Source organism: Papaver somniferum, chromosome 2 (genome assembly GCF_003573695.1).
Source record: "Papaver somniferum cultivar HN1 chromosome 2, ASM357369v1, whole genome shotgun sequence".
NCBI lineage: Eukaryota > Viridiplantae > Streptophyta > Magnoliopsida > Ranunculales > Papaveraceae > Papaver > Papaver somniferum.
Genome location: NC_039359.1, coordinates 175,126,663 through 175,136,789, shown reverse-complemented (window position 1 = coordinate 175,136,789; position 10,127 = coordinate 175,126,663).

The following is a 10,127-nucleotide window of genomic DNA, read 5'->3' as shown; positions in this document are numbered from 1 at the left end:
ATGATTAATTTAATTGAGTATTTTGGATTCAAATTCATACTTGTATGTGATTTGTTATGTCCAAAGAAATCCTTCTTATCTTTTTGAAATCAAGGTCGCTCTTGTTGTTCTTTCGGGAATGACATATTATGGGGGAGTGTTCTTAATTAAACTTGTGCTTAATTGTCAAATCTTTGTAGGGAGTGCGGCTGTGGAATATTATAGGGGTTATCTTGTATCTTTAAACTCCTTGATGAATGCATTTAGCTTCGGCTTTATGATTGCATATAAATAAGATGATATATGCTTTCTTTTGGTCATGAAATGTCTCTTTTGGAAATTTCATTAGGATCCCGTTCTTGTACCTTTGCTAATTTTATTGACAAAAGGGGAGAATTAATATGTAGTCCACACTACAAATACATATGGTTTTCTGATCATTATGTAAGGGGGAGTGGTTTCCATGTGAGATGGAGTATTGACTAAGGGGGAGTGACATATCACCATAGTATTGTTGTTAAAGTTGTGATACAATTGAACTTTTACGTTGTGTAATGATACTATGACATTATATAACAAAGATTGAGAACTCTTGTTTTCTCGTTGTTATAGCTACGGATTTTCAACGACGATGATGCTAAACTTATAACCTTTGGGATCATTGGAGTACTTGGAAGTACGAAGATTTCAAGTAATGTTGAAGATTAGGCATGTGGAATAGGAGCTACAAAAGTTTATATATTTTTTGTATTCCATATGTCTTGATAGTTTTGTCACTAAAATTTACAAAGGGGGAGATTGTTAGAGCATTTCTCGATCGAACTCGCATGCGTTGCTATCTCAAGCATGTTTGTCAATGTTAGTGATCAAAACTATAAGTCTTGATTTCTAGTCTACTATAGCTAAGGTCTCCGACTAGGATAGAAAGTGTAGTTGAGCTCAAGAACTCCATGGTAATCATCATATAAGACGATGGACTACTCAAGGAACTGGTGGATATTCATCGACTAAAAGGTATGTGGAGACTTGAACTTATCTATCACTCAAAAGTCTATTTTTATCCTATCTTGAGACAAAAGTCGTTTTGCTATATAGACTTAGATTATACACATTTGGTTCGAGCCGAGTTTACCTCGCCTATCTATTTCTCGAAATATGTGTTGGTAAAGCTTTCTCTTTAGCCAAGTTCATCTTTACCTAGTGACAAAAGTCATGTTATGTTTCAATCACTTTGAAAATTGCTCTGACAAAAAATGGTTTGTGAATAACAACTATATAACGTCCTCTGAGAATGTTTCAATGATTAAAATGAGAGTTCAGACTATATAACCATTTGGAGGATACAAGCATTGTTGTGGAAACACATATATGTATAAGTCCTTATTGCTTGAACCAAAGTTTGCGAACTTTGTTGATCAAGTGAACTGGAGAAGTGCGTGAGCTAAGTCCGCGAACTGGCGAAGTTCTCAAACCCGAAAATTTCTGCTGGAGTTTGTGAACTCCATCCGGGAACTTAAGTCCGCGAACCCAGTCCGCGAACTTGAGTAGGTTATGTATAAAAACGATGTTTAGTGAACTTATCTTTATAAACTAAGGAATGAGATTGCAAACCGTGTCTATAGAGTTCATGAACCGATTCATGTGAATCAAATCGTTTTTTTTTTCAATTGTGAGTACATGAGATTTCCTTGTAATTGAATGTAGATGGGGAAAAAAGGTTTGCTGGTTTTCTAGGAAAGTGGAGAGTCGAGCGTGCTTTCAAGACTCCTCAACCGAGCGAACTCCTGAACCTCACACAGATGCACCGCTGCAAAGGGGGTGCTTAGATTCGGGAAATCAATCTGTATGACTCCGGCCTAAACCAAGACAATGGCCATTCCAGAGTCAATTCGGTCGAAGAGGGAGATGGTTTGATCTGTAGGAGGGAAGTTGAGACTTGCTTGGGATCAGTGATGATCAAGGATTATGGATGTGTTGAAGGTTTATGCAATTTTTGGTGAACTGCTGAAGTTGAGTTCTGTGAATAAGTTTATATCGAGTTGTTGACAGATAATGATGATAATCGATGATTGATGATATCCTGATGTCCTCGATTAGATTTATTTATATTGCAAGAATGATGTACCACTGACCCCTGTAAGTGTGACGGTTTCTAGAGTGAAAGAGTGGGAAAGTGGGAGATCGTGGTAAAGTCAGTTCCATGTCGTGCGGAGAGTTGACTGATCGTGCACCCACTACTTTGCTAACTCCTTCAACCGTTTACATGACTTACACACATTTCTCGTTGTGGATGAATCCACGTGCCGTAGACCGCCATACCAAAACCCTAAGTGATATCCCCCCATTTGTAACGTGATTGAGATTTCACGAATCGTGGAGTCTGCAAGGCAAACGTGTATTAGTTGGTCAGTTGTTGACTGATTTAGACTGTGAGTATAATTTTGTTGAATCGAGCATAAGTGGTGAATGCTCGGCGATTCATGGATTGAACATGTAGTTCTCTGAAATGTCAATGAATTACTGACTAGAGACTGAGCAATTATTGCTCAACTCGACGAATTTCCGAATATTGAGAGTTTGTCGAGCAATTGAGCAAGTATTGCTCAATTCGATGAATTTGATAATTTTGGTGTGCAACTGAGAAAGTGTTGCTCAATTCACCAAAAGACTGAATATTGATAATTTGACGAGCAATTGAGCAAGTGTTGCTCAATTCGACAAACTACTGATGAATTACCGAATATTAATGGTTGGATCAATATTCGAGCAACTGAGCAAGTATTGCTCAATTCAAAGAATTATTTACTGGTGCCGTGACCCAATAAAATGTTAATCAAAAATATTGGTTAATTACCGAATATTATTAATTTGGATGTTGATTGCTAAATCAACATAATTTTTTGTTTGAACTTGCTCAGAATGGTGATTCGTGGAGCGTTTGTTCGAAACCCTAATTTTTTGATCAATCCTTCAACAACTGGTGAATTGATGAAAATTAGTCGTGAGTGAAGAGGGACCGACCACATGGAATGATGAGCGTCCATGTGATTCCCAGTGCTCGAGTGAGCACGCACCAGGGTTCTCAGTTTGAGAGTTGGTGAAAGAACGATGATTAAATGCAGGTTTCATCATTTATTGAAATATTGCTGGATTCAGTGTTAGGTGACAAACCTAGGTATGAGAGATGAGGACCGACCAATAGAGCAGGGATCGTCTCTTGGTAGTCGCAGGACCAGTTGTTGGTCATTTGAAGGGTTCTCCAGTTGGTTGGAGAGAGTTCGGTCCCAGTATGCGCAATTGAACAAATTAGGTCAGAATTATGAAAACATGTGGGACCGGCTTTGTGAAATCCCTAAGAATGACTCTGGTCGGTCATGGAGGCATGCACGTGTTTCCGTGGTGTCCGTGTTTCCATACTGAGAGTTTCAGTATTATCTGATGCGCGTTCAGGCAACATAGTGATTTTTCAGAAGAGTTTCCTCTTGACTGAGAATTATCGATTTTTGTTGGAATGAGCATGTTTGCTCAATTCATCAATATTTTGAAAATATTAAAATAAAAGTGTTTTAATATTTAAAATTGTTGTGAGAGGCTATCCAGTCGTACGACTATGTTGGCTTTTGGTTTTCGTGATTTGAGCAATATTTGAGAAAATATGGAGAAATCATGAATTTTGCTCAAACCCAGGAGTTTCATGAATTGAGGAAAATAATAATTATGCAAGATTAGGGATTGCAAGGTGTGGGACCGACCATGTCTAGGTTGCCCGGTCCCGCACACCTTTCCCTATTTTATTATTTTTCATGAATCCTTGAAGTTATGGAGAATCCATGAGTTTTTGTTGAAACAGAGGAGTTTCGTGAGATTAGGGAATAATAATTATAAAAGGCTAAGGATTGTGAGGTGTGGGACCGGTCACGGCTTAGGCATGGCCGGCCGGTTAGGTTTCCCGGTCCCCCGCACCTCTCCTTATTTTATAATAATATTATTTCGTGAATCCACCAAGTTATGGAAAATTCACGAGTTTTGCAAAAACAAGGAAAGTTGCTAAAACCAAGGATTTTCGTGAGTTCACGAAATAAAAAAAATAAGGAAAATAACGGGAGAGGCACGGACCGACCATGGCTAGGGCATGGCCGGCCGGCCGACTAATGGGATCGGCCTTGGTCGCCTCTTATTATTTTATTAATATTCATTGTTTTCTCCTGTTTTGCGAAGGATTCCTCATTATTTCATATTTTTTGGACACTCGTTCGTGCATCCGGGTGCTCAGTCATGTATTATTGTCGAGTACACTCGCACCATTTTTGTGGGGCTTACTCAGTGATGGTCCAGATGACCGGTTGTTGGGTATTTATTACTGATATATGAAATTCAGTGGAGCATAATTCATGAAACTGAGTAATAAGATGAGTAGTTATTTTATTATCAATCCATAAAATCAGCAGCGGATTGGACTATGGATTCAGAATAATAAAATGATAATTTCTTCACCATCTCACGGAATCGCATATTTGACCATAAAATCGGAGTAATGAAATAAGTAGTGATATTACCCTTTCATGAGATCAGCCGTGGATTCGACCATGAAATCGGAGTAACATCTATTACCATTTCATGAGATCAGCCGTGGATTCGATCATGAAATCGGAGTAATACATTTATCTATTATCATTTCGATCATGAAATAGGAGTAATGAGATAAGATAGATTATCTTCTAGGAATTCAGTGGTGAATATGACCTAGAATTTAATCTCTTGCGTATAGTCAGTAAATCAACGAGTGTTGCTAATGTCCCGAAGACGTTTTGCCCTCTCAACATTTCATGTATGGAGGACCGCCTGAGTCTATACACGGGTCTCTCTACATAGTCAGGAACAGTGAGTATCACCGTCCTGAAGACGTTATTGCTCTCAATCTTACGGAGAACCGCCCAATTGTTCTTCTATGTAGAGGCAAATTCCTCTATGTAGTCAGGGAACAGTGAGTGTCACCAGTATCCTGAAGGCGTTAAGCTCTCAATCTTACGGAGAACTGCCCAATTACGTTATTCTACATAGAGGCTATGATGAAATGCCCGGTGTCGAACGCTCCGGATAGGCCTTTCGAGCAACATACGCATCATACTTCGTAAAACACGAATCGTCACATGGATCTCTGAAGCCGTGTCAGAAACATGCAGTATCATGATTTTACCGTTTTGACCTTTGTTGAAAATCCACCATCTACATTAAGTCCCCTGCTTAGTGAGGAACAGTCATGTTCCGCAGTAATCATTAAATGGTGATTTTCAGTCGACGAGATCAGTGGTTGAACTTAGTCTACAAAGGTAGTTTCAGAATCCTCGATTTACCCCAATGACGTCATGTACGAGCAAATGCACAGATGAGAACCCTGATAGTAAGATAGAGTGTCATCCCGTGAGCGTGGAGAGATGAGTCACTGCTGATTTGGTTGGTTGAAAGTCCAGTTTTGGTCAGTTCAGCGTTTACGGGCTCGACCCAAAAAAGGAAATCCTTGTTTTAGGAACAGAAGTTCGTTCGTTAGTTTAAGAAACTAACAAAATAGACCTGAGTCTAATGACATAAAATTTTGTCTATGAGCTTTCATGAAAACCAAAATTTTATTTTTTAAATATGTGAGATTTCACAAAGTGTATAAACCCTCATTTCAAAGGTGGATGCTCGTACGAGAGAAAAGTTTTTTTTTTTTTTTTAATAGACGTGCGTCTGTTAGTAATAAATTTTTGTCTATGATCTTTCATGAAAAAATTTATTTTTGAAAATATACTCTCGTTTCAAAGACGGATGCTCACGAGAGGGACCAAGAAAATACATATTTTCAAAGTTACATGGGTTCACGTTATATATTTTGTAAAATCAATGTTTTTATTTTGAACGACTATTGAAAGTAGGCAATTATTCACGGTGAAACAATATCTGTACGTGAGTTTTCGCAATTGTAGAATGACGTTTGTCCAGTTTCCGAAAAACCAGTGGATGTTCACTCAGTAAAATTTACTTGGGTTGTTCACGGTATTATGAAAATCAATTTATGATTTTTGAGCAATTGCCGAAAACAAACAATTGTATATGTGATGAAATAATGTATGTATGAGTTTGATTATTTTATAGTGTATGCACACATGTAGAAAATCAGCGAATGTTCACATGAAAGGTTATTTGAACTATTCATAGTTTCATGAAAACTCAGGTGCTGACTTTAAATAATGAATTTTGTTCGTCTAGGCAAGTTTGAAGAAGCGAGCAAGTTTTTCGAGGGTTTTACGTTATTATCACTAAGTTCGTGAAACCGTAAATAGGTAAGAGTTGAGGATTACCATTTTTGTTGCGTGTTTGTTATTGGTATATCCATGACTCCATGTCTTTCGCCTCAGATAATGGTGACTTATGGTTACAACCACTCTTCTGGCTCTTCCGGGAACGCTCCAAAAATATTAAGTCAAATATGAAGACTTCTGCGGATGCTCATGCCGAGGTGAATCGGCCTTTCAGAGACGCTGGAAGGCTGACACATTGTATGTCTCTCGATCATCGGGGAGTCGTCCCTTATTAGAGAAACACCGCCGACTTTAGCATGTGAGACTATCGACTAAAGATGAAGTTCGGCTTTGTGTTGATGGTGTAGATCCTTGATGAAGGACTTAGCGGAATGACCCGGTGGACACCAATCGACTGTGGAAGTCATGAATCCCGTCTAAGAATTGCTGCTTGCACGTTGTATGCTCTGGAAGTTGTAAGAACCTCATACGATGTCGGAATTCGATGCTTGACCCCAACTTTTGAAGCTAAGAGACTAAGTTATCACATGAGAAAAGAATAGCTCAATTTGGAGTTGCAGAGGTCAGCTAATGAATCATGCACATTTGTAATTTGTAATCCTGTACAAATTATTCAGATTTCATAGACCTAACGGTAAAGGCCATATCTTTCAACTCGTATGTCCGGTTGATGCGCCCTTTTGGTATGTTGTAGAAAAGACATAGAAGAACATCTTTCGTTGAGGAAGTATTATCCCATTCCCCACCCATTGGTACGTTTTTGTAAACCCATGTCCTGAAGTGTGTTGTATCTCATTTGTGGATGCGATGAGAACATCTTGTAGAAGACTTTGGTTTGTGCCCGTCTGTCATGTAAGCTTTGGGAAGACGTTAATGTTACCATGTTTTCAGGTCTACACATCTTGATATGAATCATTAGGGCTTGAAGAAGTACGATCCATAAAGAATGGATAGTTGATGAAGCCGTTGCGCCCGAGACTGATGCTTAGATTACAACTGGAAGTTCTCCATAAAGTCTTGTTGATGCTGAGAATAGAGTTCCTCCACATGATGATGCCGATACTATGATTGGAGTTGATACAGAGACCGAAGATGATAGTCTTTGCTCTTCCATCCAGTGAGAATGCACGAACTAATTGGTGAGTTGAGCATTCCAAAGATGAAGGTGTATTAGGATTTCAACCCAAATTCTCCTGATATGACTTTACTGTGAAGTGGATTCGTCGTGGAATCGATGTTGTTGCGCGGTAGATAGCAGCAGCAGTCTTCATTCTGGATATGATTGGTGAAGAGAGGAAGTTTTCCAGTCGTGCAGGGGCTTTTGATGTAGAGAGGTTCTGTTTGATGACGTTTCGTGGAATCACATCAGGTTGCAATGACTTGTTATGTGGATAACATTTATTGAAATATATTGAATTGATATGTCCAATAAAATCAAGTCCCCTACTCATTCACTTAGCAGAGTTGAAGGAGTCTATAGTATCCATTAATGAATGATGTTGCATCTGCTTCAGAAGTCTTATCATGGGATAGTGAAGGCTTATCGATTATAATTCAGCTATGCTTTGATCGTGTTGGTGTTGAACCAGTGTGTCACGTCGAGATATTGTCCTGAAGATAGAGGCATTATTACCGAAGGTGTACTCTTTGATTGGGAGTACAATTCGAAGGCTTCTTATATGCTTGAGCGTTGAAGTGTCGAATATCTTAGGCTTGATCGTCTCGGCCCGTGTATCTTCTGTTGATTCGGCATTCCGCTGCGATAGCGGGATTCAACACTTGTGCAAACATCAGATATTTCTGATACTCGTGGACATTCCTACACGTCTACGGAGAAATGTCCAAAGTGTTCTTTTCCATGCTTCCGTCATCTCTCAGTAGTGAATGTCTCGGTGAGATGCTCGATTCGAAGCGGTTTTAGATTCAACCACTTGGTAAAATATTTCTGGAGTGAGATTCCGCACTCATAGCGTCTTGTAATAGCAAAGATGCTATCTGAATTGAGTCCCCATGCTAGAATAACATGTGAGGAAATGAAAGACATAAACATGGAAGGAATAAGACTTGCCTGAATGCGAAACCTCTTGATGAATTTCTATGTATCTTTTGCAGGTTATTGTTTCAATCTTGCCAGAGTTCGAATTTACTCTAAGTGCTCTGATGATGGAACGTCCGCCAAATTTTCTGGATCAGAAATTTCTTTGTTGGAGAGATGTGCAACAAAAGACGTTTTGTTTGTAGTTATGTTTTCAGCATGGGTCCATGCTATCGCGTCATATCTTGGATCTTCCTGATTATGTGAAACTTGGTATATGTTCAGGTTGAACGTATTTTCACCTTGCGAGTGATGTAGACATAAGCATTTCTGAGCGTTCCTTCATGGTCTTTGATTGAGATGGGTGCATGAATAGATTCTTTTCGACTGATGCCTGTGACTCTGAGGGATTTCAGTGGAATGATGTTGATGGCGGTGTCAGCATCGATCAACGTTCTTTCGAATTCATTTCCTCCTGTGGCAAGTAGTCCCCAGTCGTACATCTCCTTGTCTGTGGATGAAGGTTCAAGGAGCATTTCCGTGATGGAAGAACTTCTGCCACAATGTAATTCGGTGTCGCGAACATGTGTTTCCTTTGTGCCTTAGACAGATAGAACAATTTCACAGATATGCTCGATCAACAATTTGACTGCTTCTTTGACTGGTTGTTTAGAGAGTGTAAAGGTTTGGGAGAGGATTCTTGTTTACTCCTTCAGTCCCCAGTTGAAGCTATTATGGATCAACCTTCTCTTTGAAGACGTGCTTCAAAATGTTGCAGTTACTTGTTGGATGACTGAGATACCTATGGAAATGGCATCAACGTGTATTTTCCATTTGTTCCTCTGTTGGATCTCTTATGACAGGAGGTAGTTTGATCGCACCATCTTGAATCCAGACTTCCAGTATCTTGGTCACTCCTTCATGAGAAGAGAGAAGTTTGAGTCTGTTTGATCATTTCTCTGTTCATTGATGCCGGGTCGAGGTTTGTGCATTTCAGGATTGGTTATCCTTTCCTTGCGCTTCTGAAGGATCCTGAGATTGGCGAAGTATGCTTTTGCTGCGGTGCTTCGGCTTTCCTTATGCTCCCTTCAGCAACAGTGTTCATGGAAGGTTGGAGGTTGTATCGTCTGTTGAAGAGACGCTGAGTATCACGAGGTTCTCAGTCTATGTCTTTCTCTTTCCAGTAAAGCATGCGCGGTAGTTGCTGATCGCTTGCCTGCTTCATGAAGTTATGAAAAAGTCTGGAATCGCAGATTCTCCGGAAAGGCTCTGTAGATTGGGATCATTCCGTTGTGTTCATGCTCTCCAAGTACCTCCATGAATTGACAGACTAGTTATCGAGCGTTCCCTGTTCCGTTGCAGTGTGGACGTTGGGGAAGTGTAGCCCTTCGGAAGAGGAATTATTTGAGTAGCAGCAGGATATGGAGGTTGATGATGGTGAACAGATGGTGTCTTGTCTTTTCCTCGATCCTCTATGAAGCGTTCCAGGTCCTCGCGAGTGATGAAGCCTCCGACTTTGAGAGATTTCAGTAGAATAGTGTTGATAGAAGTGAGATCGTCGATCAACATTCTCTCAAATTCATTTCCTTGGAGATTGATTATGGTAAGCAGTCCCCAATCGTACATCTCTTTGTATGTAGCTGGAGGCTCAGGAATGCTTGGGGGTGCCAGAAACTCAACATCATAAACTAGAGCATAAGGAGATACCGAAGCTTCAATGCGGACGATTTTGTTGTTGAGCAAGGCTTTCATACATTGGTGGTACGTCGAAGGAACGACCTTGTTGTCATGGAGCCATGGTCTTCCGAGTA